A 19,127-nucleotide genomic window follows, 5' to 3' on the forward strand; every position below is an offset into this window, starting at 1 on the left:
AGTTAAGAAATGCACACTAGTAAAAAAGAAACACCATTTTTGTTACCAAATCAAGCAAAGTTTTAAAAACAATGTTGAGTGAAATCAGTCAAGCAGAGAGAGTCAATTATCATATGGTTTCACTTATTTGTGGAGCATATCAAATAGCACGGAGGACATGGGGAGTTAAAGAGGAGAAGGGAGTTGGGGTAAACTGGAAGCGGAGGTGAATCATGAGAGACTATGGACCCTGAAAAACAATCTGAGCGGTTTGAAGTGGCGGGGGTGGGAGGTTGGGGTAACAGGTTTGGGTATTAGAGAGGGCATGGATTGCATGGCGCACTGGGTGTGGTGAAAAAATAATGAATACTGTTATGCTGAGAATAAATAAAAAATAAATTAAGAAAAATAAAATAAATAAATAAAAACAATATTGACAAACGATAATGAAATGGTTATAGAACATACATAGCCAAGAATCGTTTTAAATGTCACAGACTGTATGATGAATATTTTGGGAATATACACACACACACACACACACACACACACACACACACACACATATATATACATTTTTTAAAGCTTTTTACCCCATTTCTTCTCCCACTGACTTTGGGTCCCTTCTGACTTGGTTAGCATGCTTTTTATGGGCTCTTTGCCAACCTTTTAGTATTTTATTCTCTCATTCATATATTCTTATATAGATAAAATGATAAGGCTGAAAAACTCACCAAAAATGAAGAAGAACAAGAAAAATTAAGAACAAGAAGTACTGAAGGCTATGGACCTCATCAATATAGACATTGGTAATATTTCAGACTACAGTTCAGAAAGAAGATTCTCAAGGTGCTAGCTGGGTTCAAAAAAAGCATAGGAGAGATTAGGGAGACCTTTTCTGGAGAAATAAAAGCCCTTTCTGAAGAAATAAAAGAACTAAAATCTAACGAAGCTGAAATTTTTAAAAAGCTATTAAAAGAGGTGCAATAAAATGGAGCCTCTTACTGCTATTATAAATGAGGCAGAAGAAACAATTAGTGGTCTAGAAGAACAAGTGATGGAGAATAAAGAAGCTGAGCAAAAGAGAAACAAACAAGTGCTGGACTATGAGGGGAGAATTAGAGAGATAAGTGATACCATAAGAGAAATAAAATTAGAATTATTTTGATTCCAGAAGAATAAGAGACAGGGGGACAGAAAGCATATTGGAGAGCATTATAATAGAGAATTTCCTTAATATGGCAAAAGGAACAAGCATCCAATCAAGAGGCACAGAGAACCCCTCTCAAAGTCAATAAAAATAGGACCACACCCTGTCATCTAGTAGTAGAAATACAAGTCTTAGTGACAAAGAGAAAAATCTTGAAAGCAGCTTGGGACAAGAAGTCTGTAACATACAATGATGTAAATATTATTTTGGCAGCAGACTTACCCACAGAGCATGGCAGGCCAGAAAGAACTGGTATGGTATATTCAGAGCACTAAATGAGGAAAACATGCAGCTAAGAATACTATATCCAACTATGCTATCATTGAAAATAGAAGGAGAGACTAAAGCTTCCAGGACAAACAAAAACTAAAAGAATGTGTAAACAATAAACCAGCCCTACCGAAAATATTGCAATGGGTCCTCTAAGCAAAGAGAGAGCCTAGAAGTAGTAGACCAGAAAGGAACAGAGACAATAACAGTAACAGTCACCTTACAGGCAATACGATGGCACTAAATTCATATCTTTCAATATTACGCTGAATGTACACTTTCAATAGTTACCCTGAATGTAAATGGTCTGAACGCCCCAATCAAAAGACACAGGATATCAGAATGGATACAAAAACAAAGCCCATCAATATGTGATCTACAAGAAACTCATTTTACCACCACAAACACCTCCATATTTAAAGTGAGGGAGTAGAAAACAACTTACCATGCTAATAGACATCAGAAGAAAGCTGGGGAGGCAATCCTTATATCAGATCATTTAGCTTTTAAGACAAAGACTGTAAGAAGAGATGAAAAAGGACACTATATCATACTCAACAGGTCTGTCCAACAAGACTATCTAACAGTTTTAAATATCTATACCATGGGGGCTGCGAACTATATAAACCAGTTAACAACACAATCAAACACATCAACAGTAATAGTATAAGAGTAGGGGACTTTAACACTCCCCCCACAGAAATGGACAGATCATCCAAGCAAAAGTTCAATAAGGAAATAAAGGCCTTAAATAACACACTGGACTAGATGGACATCACAGATATATTTAGAACATTCAATCCCAAATTAACAGAATACACATTCTTCTCTAGCGAACATGGAACATTCTCCAGAATAGATCACATCCTGGGTCAAAAACCAAGTCTCAATCAGTACCAAAGGTTTGGGGTCATTCCCTGCCTATTTTAAGACTACAATGCTCAGAAGGTAGAACTCAATAACAAGAGAAAAGTTGGAAAGAACCCAAACACATGCAGGCTAAAGAGCATCCTATTTAAGGATGAATGGCTCAGCCAGGAAATTAAAGAATTGAAAGAATTCATGGAAAGAAATGATAATGAAAACAAGATCTTAGCAAACAGGATCCAACAGCACATTTGAAAGATTACCCACAATGACCAGGTGGGATTCATCCCTGGGCTACAAAGATGGTTCAACATTGGCAAATCAATCAATATGATAGAACAAATTAATATGAGAAGAGAGAAGAACCAAATCGTCCGCACAATCGATGCAGAAGAGCATTTGACAAAATCCAGCATCCGTTCCCGATTAAAACACTTCAAAGTATAGGGATAGCGGGATAATTCCTGAACTTCATCAAATCTATCTATGAAAGTCCCACAGCAAATATCATCCTCAATGGGAAAAAGCTTGCAGCCTTCCCATTGAGATCAGGAGCACGACTAAAATGCCCACTCTCACCACTCTTGTTCAACATAGTATTAGAAGGTCTAGCAACAGAAAACAGACAGCAAAGAGAAATAAAAGGTATCCAAATTGGCAATGAAGAAGCCACCTCTCTCTCTTCACAGATGACATTATTCTTTATATTTAAAACCCAAAGACTCCACCCCAAACTACTAGAATTCATACAGCAATTCAGTAACGTGGCAGGATACAAAGTCAACTTTGAGAAATCAGTGGCTTTCTTCTACACTAACAATTAAAATAGAGAAAGGGAAATTAGAGAATCAATTCCATTTACTATAGCACCAAGAACCATAAGATACCTGCTAATAAACCTAACCAAAGAGGTAACTGATCAGTACTTGAGGAACTACAGAACACTCATGAAAGAAATTGAAGAAGACACAAAAAGATGGAAGACCATTTCATGCTCTTGGATTGGAAGGATAAACATTGTTAATATGTCTATACTGCTTGGAGCAATCTATACTTTTTAAAAAAAGATTTTTATTTATTTATTTGACAGACAGAGATCACAAGTAGTCAGAGAGGCAGGCACAGAGAGGTAGGCAAAGAGAGGCACAGAGAGAGAGACAGAGAGAGGGAAGCAGGCTCCCTGCTGAGCAGAGAGCCTGATGTGAGGCTCTGGGTCCTGTGATCATGACCTGAGCCGAAGGCAGAGGCTTAACCCACTGAGCCACCCATGCGCCCCGGAGCAATCTATAATTTTAATGTCATTCTGATCAAAATTCTACCAGTATTCTTCCAAGAACTGGAGCAAATAATCTAAAAATTTGTATGGAATCAGAAGAAAACCCGAATCACTAAGGAAATGTAGAAAAACAAAAATAAAACTGGGGGTATCACGTTACCTGATTTCAAGCTTTATTACAAAGCTGTGATCACCAAGACAGCATGGTACTGGCATAAAAACAGACACATAGACCAGTAAAACAGAGTAGAGAGCCCAGATATGGACCCTCAACTCTATGGGCAAATAATCTTCGACAAAGCAGGAAAAAATATACAGTGGAAAAAAGACAGTCTCTTCAATAAATGGTGCTAGGAAAACTGGGCAGCTATAAGTGGAAGAATGAAACTCGACCATTCTCTTACACCATACATAAATATAAACTTAAAATGGATAAAAGACCTCAACGTGAGACAGGAATCCATCAGAATAGTAGAGGAGAACATAGGCAGTAATCTCTTCGATATCAGCCACAGCAACTTCTTTCAATGTCTCCAAAGGCAAAGGAAACAAAAGCGAAAAAAAACTTGGGACTTCATCAAAATCAAAACCTTCTGCACAGCAAAGGAAACAGTCAACAAAAAAAAGAGGAAACCCACGAATTGGGAGAAATTATTTGCAAATGACAGTAGAGACAAAAGGTTGATATTCAGGATCTATAATAAACTCCTCAAACACACAAAACAGACAATCTTATTAAAAAATGGGCAGAAGATATGAACAGACACTTCTCCAATGAAGACATACAAATGGCTATCAGATACATGAAAAAAATGTTCTTCATCACTAGCCATCAGGGAGATTCAAATTAAAACCACATTGAGATATCACCTTACACCAGTTAGAATGGCCAAAATTAACAAGACAGGAAACAACATGTATTGGAGGGGATGTGGAGAAAGGGGAACCCTCTTCCAGTGTTGGTGGGAATGCAAGTTGGTGCAGCCTCTTTGGAGAACAGTGTGGAGATTACTCAAGAAATTAAATGTAGAACTTCCCTATGACCCTGCAATTGCACTCCTGGGTATTTACTCTAAAGATACAGATGTCGTGAAAAGTAGGGCCATCTGTAACCCAATGTTTATAGCAGCAATGTCCACTGTCGCCAAACTGTAGAAAGAACCAAGATGCTTTTCAGCGGATGAATGGATAAGGAAGGTGTGCTCCATATACACTATGGAGAATTATGCCTCCATCAGAAAGGATGAATACCCAACTTTTGTAGCAACATGGACAGGACTGAAGGAGATTATGCTGAGTGAAATAAGTCAAGCAGAGAGAGTCAATTATCATATGGTTTCACTTTTTCGTGGAGCATAACAAATAGCATGGAGGACATGGGGAGTTAGGGAGGAGAAGGGAGTTGGGGGAAATTGGAAGGGGAGGTGAACTATGAGATACTATGCACTCTGGAAAACAATCGGATGGGTTTGAAGTGGCAGCGGGGTGGGAGGTTGGGGTACCAGGTGGTGGGTATTATGGAGGGCATGGATTGCATGGAGCACTGGGTGTGGTGAAAAATAATGAATACTGTTATGTTGAAAATAAATTAAAAAAATAAATTTTTAAAAACCCACAATGGTTCAAAACCTGTGGGACACAGCAAACGCAGTCCTGAGAGGAAAGTATATAGTTATTCAAGCCTTTTTTGAAGAAAAAATAAAGGTCCCAAATAAACAACCTAACAATACACTTAATGGAGCTGGAGAAAGAACAGCAAAGAAAGCCTAAACTCAGCCAGACAATAGAAATAATACCAATCAGAGCGGAAATCAATAAAATAGAAACCACAAAAAAAAGTAAAAAGAAAAAACAGTAGACGGAATTAAGAAAACTAAGAGCTAGTTCTTTAGAAGAATTAATATGTTTGATAAATCCCTGGCCAGACTTTTCAAAAAGAAAGAGAAAGAACCCAAATAAATAAAATAATCAATGAAAGAGGAGAGATCACAAGCAACACCAAAGAAATGCAAACAATTATAAGAACATATTATGAGCAAATATATGTCCTGGAAGCAAATATACATATCTGGAAGAAATGGATGCATTCCTAGGGATGTGTAGACTACAACAACTGAACCAGGAAGAAATAAAAAACCTGAACAGACCCATAAACAGTAAGGATATTGAAGTAGTCATCAAAAATCTCCCAACAAACAAGAGTCCAGGGCCAGATGGCTTCCCAGGGAAATTCTACCAAACATTTAAAGAAGAATTAATACCTATTCTCCTAAAAATGTCCCCCCACACACACACAAAATGGAAGGAAAACTTCCAAACCCATTTTATGAGGCCAGCATTACCTTGACCTCAAAACCAGACAAAGATCCCATCAAAAAGCAGAATTACACACCAGTATCCCTGATGAACACAGATGTGAAAATTCTCAATGCAATACGAGCCAATAGGATCCAAGCATACATTAAAAGGTTTAGTCACCACGACCAAGTGGGATTTATTCCAGGGCTGCCAGGATGGTTCAACGTTCACAAATCAATCAATGTGTTACAATACATAAATAAAGGAAAGAACATGAACCATATGATACTTTCAATAGATGCTGAAAAAACATTTGACAACGTACAACATCTTTTCTTGATCAAAACTCTTCAAAGTGTGGGGAATGGTAGAGAGTACCTACCACAATATCATCAAAGCAGTCTATGAAAAACCCACAGCGAATACCACTCTCAATGGAGAAAAACTGAGAGCTTTTCCGCTAAGGTCAGGAACATAGCAAGGATGTCCATTATCACCACTGTTATCACTGTTATTCAACATAGTACTAGAAGTCCTATCCTTAGCAATCAGACAACAAAAATAAATTAAAGCCATCCAAATCAGCAAAGAAGAAATCAAACCATTATCTAGCACTGACACAAAGAGAGATCATCCATCATTATCCATTAACTGAGTTGGAATAATATCCACAGTATATTTTATGTGGAAAAGGGAGTGAAAATAACATGAAATCAAAATATCATGCAAAAGTGGATTTTTTTAATAATATGAGGAAATTTTATTTATTGGTAGTCCCCTGGGACAGAGCTTTATGTATATTTGAGATAAAATGGTTTAGAGCAGTGTAGAGCCATGAGGGCCATACTCATGTAGCAGGTGCTTGTCTTCAAAAGAGGGCAGAGATAATGAACACAGGCATTTAGTTCATCAAGATGGGTTTGGACATATTGATGATGGGGTGTCAGCTCAGGAAGGACCAACCAAATCATGTGTGTAGCAAAATAGATATCTGAGTGATATCTGTTAAGAAGAGGCCAAATACTGGTGGAGGAAATAGGGGAAGAACATGTAGATAGCCCTCTGATCAGGGTTGATACTGTACTTGTGAGAGAAAGCAAATTGTCACGGTTATTTTTAAGTTTTTTTTTTAAAGATTTTATTTATTTATTTGACAGAGGGAGATCACAAGTAGGCAGAGCGGCAGACAGAGAGAGAGAGAGGAGGAAGCAGGCTCCCCGCCAAGCAGAGAGCCCGATGCGGGACTCGATCCCAGGACCCTGAGATCATGACCTGAGCCGAAGGCAGCAGCTTAACCCACTGAGCCACGCAGGCGCCCCCCTCCTTTTTTTTTAATTGTGGGATGTGTGATATAAACAATTGCATTCATCTCCTCAGTAAAATCCACAGTAAGTTTTGAATAGCTCACCATAAATAAGAGTGTATGTTTCCAGAGTATAAATGAGAGAATATGCTGAATTATGTATTCAGCACAGACACAACCACAGAGATGCTGAAGTGAGAGGAACAGAGACCAGTGATGTGTTTGTACCTTGAGCAATAGTCAAGAGGGACAAGTGATGGAACTCTCTGAACTAAGCGCCAAAGTGCATACAACGCAAAAGACTGCCATTTTTGCTTTCTGTTTCTCCATTTCGAATTACATATAGCCTAATCTTTCATAACAAATATGTGCTGATAGCTAGGAAACATATTGGTTTCATTAAGAGCTATGCTCATCCAGTGGTTTGTTTAGCGTTTCATCCATACTGATTGGGTATGGATCATATGCCAGTTATCATGTGTTTTTTGACTTTTAAAATTTTACTTGCTCAAAACACCCATCAGCCTGACCGGGGTTTCCTTGCAACTGCATAAGTTCAAGATGCTCCTTACAAAGCCCTTTGGCCTTCCTTTCTCTTGTCCCACACGTTACCCTGCATCACATCCTAAAGGTGACTCCACCTCCTCCCTATCCCTAGTAATATATTCTTTAGAGAGAGTGGCCCCACCAATCTCGTCCTGTCTACCATCTGCACCAAGAGGCCCTAAATGATACTGCTGTTAACAAATAGCTTCCAAGTTTGAGCATTTGACACACATCTGGCCTATGTGGCTAGAGCTGAGCTTGGCATAGAAAGAGCTGTCCACTTAGTGTAAGTCCTGTGGCTCAGAGGGATCACAGTCCTGCCATCTTGACCTCAGATCATGCAGTCATTGCTGGTGTAACTGAAGGGAGTGCAGAAATGGGCAGAAGCCATCCTGTACCACTCCTCTCACCAAGACATATCCCTCTGGGGCTCACTTTGGGCTACCCCAAGGATGGAGTTGGAAATTCACGGGGAATGTGGTTGTCTTTTGTCTGAGATGACCCACAAACCCCAAAAAGAGAAGTATGGGTTGAAGCTTAGGACAACAATATAATACTTGACAGAGAATATATCACTTCAAAGGAGAAAAAAAAACACCCACCATGTTTTATTAAAGTAAACAGACCATTTATTGCCTAGATGGGAGTCTATAGACAGTAGAAGATCATTGATCTAAGTCCAGGTTTACTTGGCCATTAACAAGCTAACTGAAACTAGCAAAATGTGATATAAAACCTCCTCACACTATGACAAATTTATAAAGATAACAACAACATCAACAGCTATATAGACCTTCACAAGAGTAGGAAATCTTGGAAATTATTGTGAGATATAAAGTTTGAGGACTTGGCTTCCAGAAGTTGAGAAAGAGAGTTGAATTCAGAAACTGATTTTACATTTTCAGAGTTCAGATATTTTCTGTTTAAAGCAGAAGCAGTTTTGTCTTTTGGTGACTGTATTCCTGATTTAACCCATTTTTCAGCAAGTGAGTACACACATGGAGAAAGTGATAATCCCTCGATTTGCACAGTGGTATCCATCAGGGTCCAGTAAAGAACTGGGTTCCCTGGAATCATTGCAATGAGTAGAATTTATTGAAGGGGAGCGAGCATGGGTCTGACAACCCAGAGATGAGCTACTGCTGGAAGCCACTGCATCCCATGGGGACAAAAAACAAGGAGATAATCTGAAGACGAAGCTGTGCCTCTTGGAATTCTACAGTGTGAAGGAACATTGCAATTGCTCTCACTCCAGAGCTACAACCAGGAGTAAGAAGGAGAAATCCTGAAGCTTCCTCTAGACTAGGCATATTCTGCCAGTGTTCAGGTGGGCTAACCCTCACCTCTGCATATCTATTATAGTAGCCTTGGTTATGCAGAACAAGGCTATAGCCTTTGTGTGTGAAGGTCAAGGCAAGCATAAATAGAGATTAATTTATAACGAGGATGATCAGCAAAAGATCTCCAAATGGTTTTTCAGTCCACCATTATAATGCAACTTGTGAATGAGTAGCTCTCTTTTTTAATTAATTGATTAATTTTTAATGACTGGATTCCTGTATATGGGTTATGACTAGTTTATAGGACAAGAACTAGTTTGGACGACTGGGAGGTTTTATGTTCTGCCAACTGCCAGGATCCATCCAGATTTCACATATTTTTAAAAAATGAAATATCTTTTCATATTTTCTATAATAATAATTATCTATTAATTTTTTATTGAACTCACAGTGCCTATCAAAAATTTTAAACATTTCTTGTGAAAAAATCAACACCTACCATAATGAGGGACCCTAATACAGGATCTTTGATGAATCTTCCTATGGCAAGGGTTTAAATGTCAGACAGTGAACAAGACAAATCATGGCAAATAAAAGCAAAAGTCATAGAAAATAAATGCTAATACAAATCTTTTCCTTGTATTTTGTACAGCATATTATTTAGAAATGTGTTTGAGAGACGGTTAATACAGATAGACTATATCAGAATGAAGTCTTTTTAAGAGAAATTTTTATTCATCAGCTGTAATTGTGACATACCTTATTGCTGTTTATTAAAGTATTCCCAAATTTTTTATTCTAGAAACAAGTGAAAATGGCAATCCCCTTGTTCTTTACTTTGGCCAATAAAATGTGAATGTCAGTGTCATGTTCATTCCCAGGGGCACTTGAAGACTGTCCTCCCACTGCCAGAGGTAGCAGCAATTCTGCAAAGACTGGCCACGGTGCAGGCTCAGGTCCTTAATGAGAAGAATGCAGGGAATCATAGTGGCTATGTTGTTTGAAGCCACCATAATGTGAGTTTATTTTACTGCAGGGTGATTTTGCTTGTGTTCTTTGGTAGAGCAAGTGTTCAAAACAAAAGCAGCTCATGCTTGCAAAGCCTGGCATCAATGATGGATGTGGTAGTGAAGATGTGATCAAGTTCTTCATGATGGTGGCTTCATGGCTTGAGAAAATGGCTTCCAACTGTGAACCTTCCCTTTGCTACATATTTTACATTTAAAAATAAAAAACCAAAACCAAACACCTGAGGCCTGAGGACTCTTGGTAATGGAGGTTATTTGTGCATTATCGGTCTGTTGGTGAGGTGCTTGGGGGGGACACTAACCTCTGCACTGACGCCATCATGCAACACCTTGGTTGGAGGCAAACAGTGGCTTCCCAGATTTATGCAATGGTGTGAGCTTCACACAGCTCACACATCTGAGCTGCGGGACCTATTAAAAATAATAAAGAGCAGACATCTGCAAAACACTGATTACTGAGGCATTCATAGACTCAGCAACATTCTCTATGGATAACCAAGGCTTAGTTAAAAAAAAAAAAGAGTATTTTCCATTTTGTTTCAAAAGAAGCTCATTGACCATGCATATAAAACACAAATATTAAAATGGGGAGAACTCATTCTGAAGTTTTTTCTTAGAAATTTCAGAAGCAGAATGATTTCTCCAGAAAAGAGACTTTGACAAGATCACAGAAGGCATTGCTCAGTAGGCCCGCAAAATTTTATGCCAGCATTCATCCTGTAAACGTTCCAGAGAATCTGCATTATGATGGACAGCTGTGCCAATTTCTGAGAATACAAATGTGAATGAGACATTTTCTCCAGTCTTGTGGGATTTAGAAACAACACATCAGTGGAAACAGAGTGGAACTCTAGGGGAAGCATTTACATTGTTGGTCCAAAGCAAATTTATAGTCTAACGTTTAGAGTTAAATTTGATGCCATGCTTGGCTTTTAATAAATGACCAAGAAATACTGAAAATATCCTAAATTCCTGCTCATTTTAAAACTCCATTCTTTAATGTCTGGGTAGATGTGTGATAATTGGTTTACTGTAACTTCAAAGCCATCTGAGACATAGATCTCCGTCCCTGAATGGTAGTAGTGCTGCTGACGGACCAAATATGATATGAAGAAATAGAATACAGCTTGATCTTACTGTGGATAATAAACATCTTCCAGTAATTTTAAGTGGATGCTAAATACACAAAGCTAATTATTTTCCTGAACTGGTGTCATTCAGAGATTAAATTGTAGTCTATTTCCTGCCCACTCAGAGTTGTGTCAAGAATTCCCCAAGCAATGCAATCTAAGAACAACAACCATGGTAGAGAGTACTCCTGCCATGCTGGTCCTTGAATATCTTTTGGGGGGACTTGAATTATGTTGCTAATTATTTCAAGTGTCCACTTTCCTTTGCTGGCATTAGCCTGCAGAATGTATGGTTCTTTCCTCTAACATATCAGCAGGTGTTTTTGAGAGCAGGAAACACTCCTCTGTGGAATACAGAGATGAAATGTTTATACTATGTGAAGGGATAGTCATGCAGCATTTATCAGAACAAGGAGCTGCCTGAGCTGGGCTTCCTTCTTTTCAGGTTTATTTCCTGGAGTGGTGATTGAGGTGAGACCCCAGCCAGACTCATTAAAGTTAGTCTTTTGATCTCTGCATGGGAACAATTAGAGTGCTTCTCCAAATATAATGGCTATCAAGAAAAAGGACAGTTCTCTGAAAGTTTAGAGGAAAGCAAACTTTACCCAGACTTCCACCTCAGAGAGAGGCCTCAGTCTATTCCCCTCTGGGAACATAGACTCCCCCTCTGCCAACTTCCACTGGCAGAGCACGGCCCCAGCCACTGTCTCAGGGGTCATAGGAGCTCTAGTTTGTCTCTGCACCACGGTGCTACTAAAACTGTAAGCCACATTTGTCCAGTGAAACTGCTTTTTATGAAGCCAGAATTACCCTGATCTCCAAACCAGGGAAAGATCCCAACAAAGAAGAGAATTTCCGACCAATATCTCTGATGAATATAGATGCCAAGATTCTCAACAAGATCTCAATTTATAGGATTTGACAGTACATTGAGAGGTGGATGTACCATGAACAGGTGGGATTTATCCCTGGGATGCAGGGGTGGTTTGACATTTGCAAATCAATCATTGTGATAGAACAAATCAATAAGAGAATAGAGGAAAACCACCTGGTCCTCTCAATTGATGCAGAAATAGCATTTGACAAAATCCAGCATCTATTTCTGGTTAAAACCATTCAAAGTATAGGGATAGAGGATACATTCCTAAACTTCATCAAATCTACCTATGAAAACCCACAACAAATATCATTATCAATGGGGAAAGGTTGACAGCCTTCCCTTTGAGATCAGGGACATGAAAGGATGCCCACTCTTACCACTAGTGTTCAACATAGTATTAAATGTCTTTGCAACAGCTATCAGACAACAAAGTGAAATAAAATGTATTCGAATTGGCAAAGAATAATCAAACTCTCTCTTTTGGCAGATGACATGATACTTTATATGGAAAACCGATACTATTAGAACTCATACAGCAAATCAGCAATGTGCAGAATACAAAACCAATGTACAGGGGTGCCTGGGTGTCTCATTGGATTAAAGCCTCTACCTTCATCTCAGGTCATCATTCCAGAGTCCTGGGATCGAGTCCCACAATTGTGATGAAGATCCCATGAAATTATGTCAGTGAAAATACTTGAAAACATAATGAGGATGAAAACATAGTGGAAAACATAATGAGAGTGAATTTATTCATATACTTAAATTAATGTACATCTTATCCTAAAAGTAACACATGTATGATCACAGAGTCAGCCCCAAGGTTTCATTTCTACCACTAACAGAGAGCAAAGCATAAATTTAATATAACCACTGGGCTATGTGTGCTGTTACGTTTTGATTTTTCTGGTGACCAGAGAAAAATATAATCGAGGGTTAAGTTCCCCAGTCAGCATTATGGTAAGGGGTAAGGAAGAAGTTCTTGTTTATGATGTATTTTACTTGACACTTATTTCTCTAATGAGGATAACTCAAGGTCTTCTCATACTACAAAGCTAATGAGGGCATTTCTGTTCATGCAATTCTACAGTGAACATCTAGTGCTGGTTCTTGGGAGCTTTTTTTTTCTTTTAGTTTTTGAGAAAAGCTTGTTCATATGTATGTACACTATACATGAAAGCCCAGAACAGTGAGTGATTCTGAAGATAAATAAAACTCACCTTTTCCATGATTTTGACCAGTCTTTGTTGAGAAAGAGCACCTAGACACATATACACATTTTATTATGCAAACTGTTCCCTTAATGTCTGTATGTCAATCGATGCATGATGTTAAAAGATTTGTATTTATCTTTTTTACAGTTTTGATTTTCATTCCAGTTAGCTAACTTGAGATTATATTATTTTCAGGTGCACAATATGATGACTAATGTCACTGTATTGAAAAGAAGGAGACATTAAAAGCACTTTAAATTTAGCTCTTTAGGCTATTTTAACAGGTAACATAATTATGCTATTTTCCTTCTTGGGATTTACCCCCTTGCTTAGACCACCAACCCACTTCCAGAACACACCTGGTGCCAGTCCCTATGCAGAAATTCTCTTATGGCTGGTCTCCCACTGATTATTTCCAGGGCAAGCCAGTAATGTCAGAACAGCCAGGCAGCCCCTGGGCAGCAGTAGGATGGTACTGAGGGCCTACATGCGGGACTTGACAGTGGAGGGGTGGGAAGCAACAGTGGGGAGGGGAGGCAGAAACCAGAGGGGTGCAGTGAGGCAGCAGGGGCAATGGGGGGAGCAGCGGGGAAGCAATGTCACTGGGTCACACTCACGGCGGCATTGGGGAGGTGCTGTGGGGTGGCAGTGGCATTGGCAGGGCACAGTGGGTCAGCAGCAGAATGGGGGGTGTGAAGCAGGACAGTACTGGAGTGGGGGTTAATGGTGGGGGGCGGGCAGGACCAGCAGGGTGGCGGTCTCATGGTAGTGGGGCAAGGCAGCAGCAGCAGGGCAACCAAGGAAGGGGCAGTTGCCTTGTAATCACTGGCAGCAGCTCCAGGCCAGCGGGTGGTGGGGCGGGGAGTGGGGCGGAGTCAGGGTGGCAAGAAGGGGTGACGTGGAGAGTAGTTGGGGAGGGCTGCAGTGGCGATCGGGGGATGTGCAGTGGGACAGCAAGACCCTGCGGCATGGTAGCTGTGGGTGACGGGGCGTGGCAGCGGGAATGAAGGGCAACTCAGTGGGCAATGGGGCCATCACGGCATGGAGTAGTAAGTGGGGCCATGGGGCTGCCCAAGCGGGAGGAGGTGGCAGCCAGATGATGACCCTATGGTAGAGGGGCAGGACCCATGGGGGAGGGAGCAGGGGTCACCAGAGGCAGGTGTGGGGACAGCCAAGTGGTCGTGGCACAGGGAGCAGTGGAGGGCCCCTGGTGTGGGAGCTGTGTGACAGCCAAGTGGGGAAGCCCTGCAGTGACTGTCGGGGGTGGGTGGAATCTAGGCAGCAGCAACCGGGAGTGGAGGTGGGACCATCCTGGAGGTCGCAACTCTGCTGCAATAGCAGCAGGGCGGGCGTGGTGGACAGGCCCATAGTGCACGTCATGGGGGCGGGGCAGTAGCGGTTAGGAGGGCGTTGTGGGCGGGCCCATCATGCATGTCATGGGGGCGGGGCAGCAGCAGTTAGGCGGGCATATTGGGCGGGCCCACAGCGCACATCAAAGGGGCTGGGCTGCAATGGTCATTAGGGCATGGTGGGCAGGCCCACCATGCACATCATGGGGGAGGGGCAGCAACAGTTAGGTGAGCGTGGTGGGCGGGCCCAATGTTCACGTCATGGGGGCTGGGCAGCAGCAGTTAGGAGGCGTGGTGGGCGGGTTCAGATTGCACGTCAAGGGGGCGGGGCAGCAATAGTTAGGCGACCGTGGTGGGCGGGCCCATCCTGCACGTCAAGGGGGCGGGGCACTGAATCTTGGCAGAGACCAGGGGCACAGGGCAGCCGCAGAGCCGTGGCAGCTGAGCTAAGGCAGGAATTGTGAGAGGTACAGCATGGTGGCAGGGGTGCATGTGGTGGTACCAATGTGAGCTGCGTGGGGAGGGGGGCAGATATTCAGAGTGGAAGTAACATGGTAAATCATCTGGCAGCGGGGAGGCAATGGAGCAGGGGGAGGGGGAAGCCGTTAGGCAGTCGTGGCGTGTGGGGGGAGGCGGGACCACCCGGGAGTCAGTGGGACGTCAAGGTCATGGCACGGTGCGTGGGGCTGCATGGGACTGAGGAATTGGCAGCCAGGAGACTACATTGAGGAAGGGGTTTGGGATCACAGGGGAGGGTGCAGGAGTCATCAGAGGCAGGGATGGGGGCAGGCAGTAGTGGCACTGGGAGGAGTGGGAGCTGTGTGGCACCTGTGGAGGATGGGTGGAATCTAGGCGGCCGCAGAGGGGGAGAGAAGGTGGGAGCAGCGCCAGGCAGCAGTGCAGCAGCAGTTAGGATGGCGTGGTGGGCGGGCCCATGGCACACGTCAAGGGGGGGCGAGCAACAGCAGCAGGGAGGGTGTGGTGGGCGGGCCCATCCTGCACGTCAGGGTGTAGGGTAGCAACAGTTAGGCAGGCGTGATGGGTGGGCGCATTGTGCAGGTCAAGGGGGTGGGGCAGCAGCGGCGGGGTGGGCATGGTGGGTGGGTCCATCGTGAAGGTGAAGGGGGCGGGTCAGCAACAGTTAGGAGGTTGTTGGTGGCCGGGCCTGTCGTGCACGTCAAGGGGGCAGGGCATCAAAGTTAAGAGGACGTGGTGGGTGGGCCTATCATGCAGGTCAAGGGGGCGGGTCAGCAACAGTTAGGAGCCTGTGGTGGGCGGCCCATCATGCTCGTCAATGGGTTGGGGTAGCAGTAGATAGGAGAGCAGGGTGTGTGTGTCCATCATACATATAAAGGGGACGGGCAGCATCAGTCAGGCAGGTGTGGTGTGCAGGCCCATAGTGCACATAAAGACGGCGGGAAGCATCAGTGGGGCAGGCATGGGGGGCGGGCCATTTGTGCACGTCAAGGGGGCGGGGTAGCAGCAGTGGGGCGGGCGTGGAGGGCGGGCCCATAGTGCACGTCATGGGGAAGGGGTAGCAGCAGTGGGGCAGGCGTGGGAGGCGGGCCATTTGTGCACGTCAAGGGGGTGGGGCACCGAAGCACAGTAGAGGCTGGGACACAGGGCAACAGTGGAGCCACAGCAGCAGTGGTAAAGAGGGTTGTGTGGGGGGGTACAGCAGGGTGGTAAGGGTACATGTGGGGGGCAGCAAGATGGTGGCAGTGTGAGAGGGGCAGGGGGTGGGCGTGCGAAGCTGTAATGCGTGTGGCCGCGGTTAGGCAACAGAGCAGGGGGAGGGGGAAACAGTTACTCGGTCGTGGCGGGTGGAGGGGAGGGACCAGCCTGGCATCAGCGGGGCGTCAGTGTCATGGTGTGGCGGGCAAGGCTGCCAAGCTCCATGAGGGCGAGGAGGTGGCAGAGAGGTTAGAACACTCAGGAGGTGGGGCCTGCAGGGGAGGGAGTGAGGGTGTCACCAGGCAGCACTGGAAAAGGGAGGGGAAGCTTTTTGAGGTAAGGGGAAGCTGTGTGACAACCGAGTGGGGCAGCCGTGTGGCACCTGTGGGGGGATGGGATATAGGCGGCAGGGCAGTGTAGGGAGGGTGGGACCAGCCCTGAGGCAGCAGCACAGCGACAGCTTGGCTGGCTTACTGGGCCTGCTCATAGTGCATGCCAACAAGGTAGGGCAGCTAAGCACAGCAGAGGCCGTGGGCACAGGACAGAGGTGGCACAGCAGTAAGGGGGCCAGAGAGGGCACAGCAGGGTGGCAGAGGTGCATTTTTTGGGGTCAGAAAGCTGGTAGCAGCGTGGGGTGTGGTGGATATACTGGGCAACCACAAGCTTGGCAGACAGGAGGCATTGGAGCAGGGGGAGGGGAGTATTTAGGCGGTAGTGTCGCATGGGCCTGGGCAGGGCTAGCTGGGTATAAGCGGGACACCTATATCATGGTGTGGTGTTTCAGGCAGCGAGCAAGGGCCTGGCTTTGCTTTGCTTGGTGCATGTCTACAGGGCGGCACCACTGATAGCAGAAGCAGCGGCGACCCAGGGTAGCAGCGGAGAGGAAATGGTGGTTGTAAGTGGGGGCACTGTGAACGGTGGTCCAGCGTGGTGGGAGCGGCTCATGTTGTGGGGGCAGCTTGGTGGTACCAGTGCGGGGAAGGTGGAGTAGGACTCGTGGGATGGCAGCAGCGTGGCAACAGGGGTAGGAAATCAGAAAGGCTCCGTAGTGGGGGGCAGGGTTCGCACTAGGTAGTAGCTGCATGGAGGGGTGGCTGGAACAGCACGGGGGCAGCGTGGCAGGTGTGGCAGGCATGCAAGTCAACAGGGAAGGGCTGCATAGGGCTGGACTACGAAGACCAGCAGCAACGGGACACAGGACAGCAGCAGGATATAGGGCAAGAGTGGGACACAGGGCAGCAGCAGATCAGAAGCAGGGTGGCGGTAAGGGGGCAATGACAGTCAGGGCAGGGAATTGGTAGTGGGGGTATGGGGCACCCGGCAGGGTAGAGATGCAGGGAGAGCAGAGAGGGATGGTATCAGCAATGTGGTGGTGCAGCAGGACAGTGATGAGCATGGTGGTGGGCGGGGTGGGACAGCACAGCTGCACGGGTGCATGTGGGGTCGCAGGCGGGTGGTGGTGTGGGGAGAAGGGGGGGATGGAAACAACTGGGAGGCAGTGGCACAGCAACTGCACAGGAAGGGCATGAAGGGCGGGGTAGGGCCTTAATGCATGTCAGTGGGGACTGGACAGTGAAGGTCAGCAGTGGCCTGGGGCACAGGGCAGAAGCTTAGCTACAGCAGCAGTGGTAATGTGGACAGAATGAGGAGTGTGCTGCGGATGGCAGGGTCATGAGGCGGGGGCACCCAGGAAGTAGTAGCATTGGGAGAAAGCTGGGACGAGTGGGGCGGCAGCAGCAGGTCAACGGGGAGGGAATCTAGAGGCACTGGAGTAGCATGTTGGGGGTGTTTGGTGGGACCAGCAGGGCAAGAGCATCAAGTTAATATCTGTGTGGGCAGGGCAGGGGCCCTGCACAGCTGCGGCAGCAAGGGGACAGTATGCAGTGAAGAAATGGCAGTGGGGGGCAGTGAGACAGCAGTGACTTGAGAAAGGCAGTGACTTAAGGAAGTGCAGTTGGATGGCAGCAGACGTGGAGGCAAAGTGGGGAGGGATTGGCCCCGATGTGGTTGGGAGCGACCAGGAGGCAGCAGCTGCCTTGCAATGGCATGGCATGGCTTGGGGGCAGGGCGGGATGGTGGAGATGGGAAGAAGCATCACGGTGACCATGGTAGCAGTGGTAGTGCTTGGAAACACAGGCACCAGGCCAGTAAAAGCACTGGAGAGTGGCACAGCAGGGTGGCAGAGTCCTGGGGGTGCACAAGGGAGTGGTAGGGGCACTGGGGGTGACAGAGCAGGGCATCAGTTGCAAGCACAGGGCAGCAGGGCAGCTATGGCGAGGGTTAGCTGTTGTGGGACAAAGGGGCACTGCTGTGGAGTAGCAGGTGGAGGGTGGCAGTGCTGGTGGCAGCGGCCTGTCAGCAATAGGGGTGTGGAAGGAACAGAGGCGGGTGTGTGGGGCGCAGCAGGGTGGCAGTGGGGGGATGGCACAGTGGGGTGGCCGTTGTACGGGGTTTGGGCACCAACCAGGCAGCAGAAACACAGATGGGGGTGTGGTGATTTGATAGCAGCGCTATCAAATGCTTTTTCTACATATGTTGAGATGGTCCTATGATGCTGATCCTTCGTTTTGTGAATGCGGAACATTAGTTTGATTTGTGGGACGATTTTTATGTCTATGTTCGCGACAGATATTAGTCTGACATTTTCTTGGGGCACATTGGGGGGTTTCGATAAGGGCCATGCTGGCCTCATAAAATGAGGTGGGGATTTCAAAATGTGGATGAAATGGTCCATCACTATGCCTGCCAGGCTTAGTTACAATAGATGCTAATAAACCAAGTGTGCTTGCGGCAGCCTTCTTGCATCTATGAAATGATCCCAAA

Source organism: Mustela erminea, unplaced genomic scaffold (genome assembly GCF_009829155.1).
Source record: "Mustela erminea isolate mMusErm1 unplaced genomic scaffold, mMusErm1.Pri scaffold_38_arrow_ctg1, whole genome shotgun sequence".
In the NCBI taxonomy this organism is placed as follows: domain Eukaryota; kingdom Metazoa; phylum Chordata; class Mammalia; order Carnivora; family Mustelidae; genus Mustela; species Mustela erminea.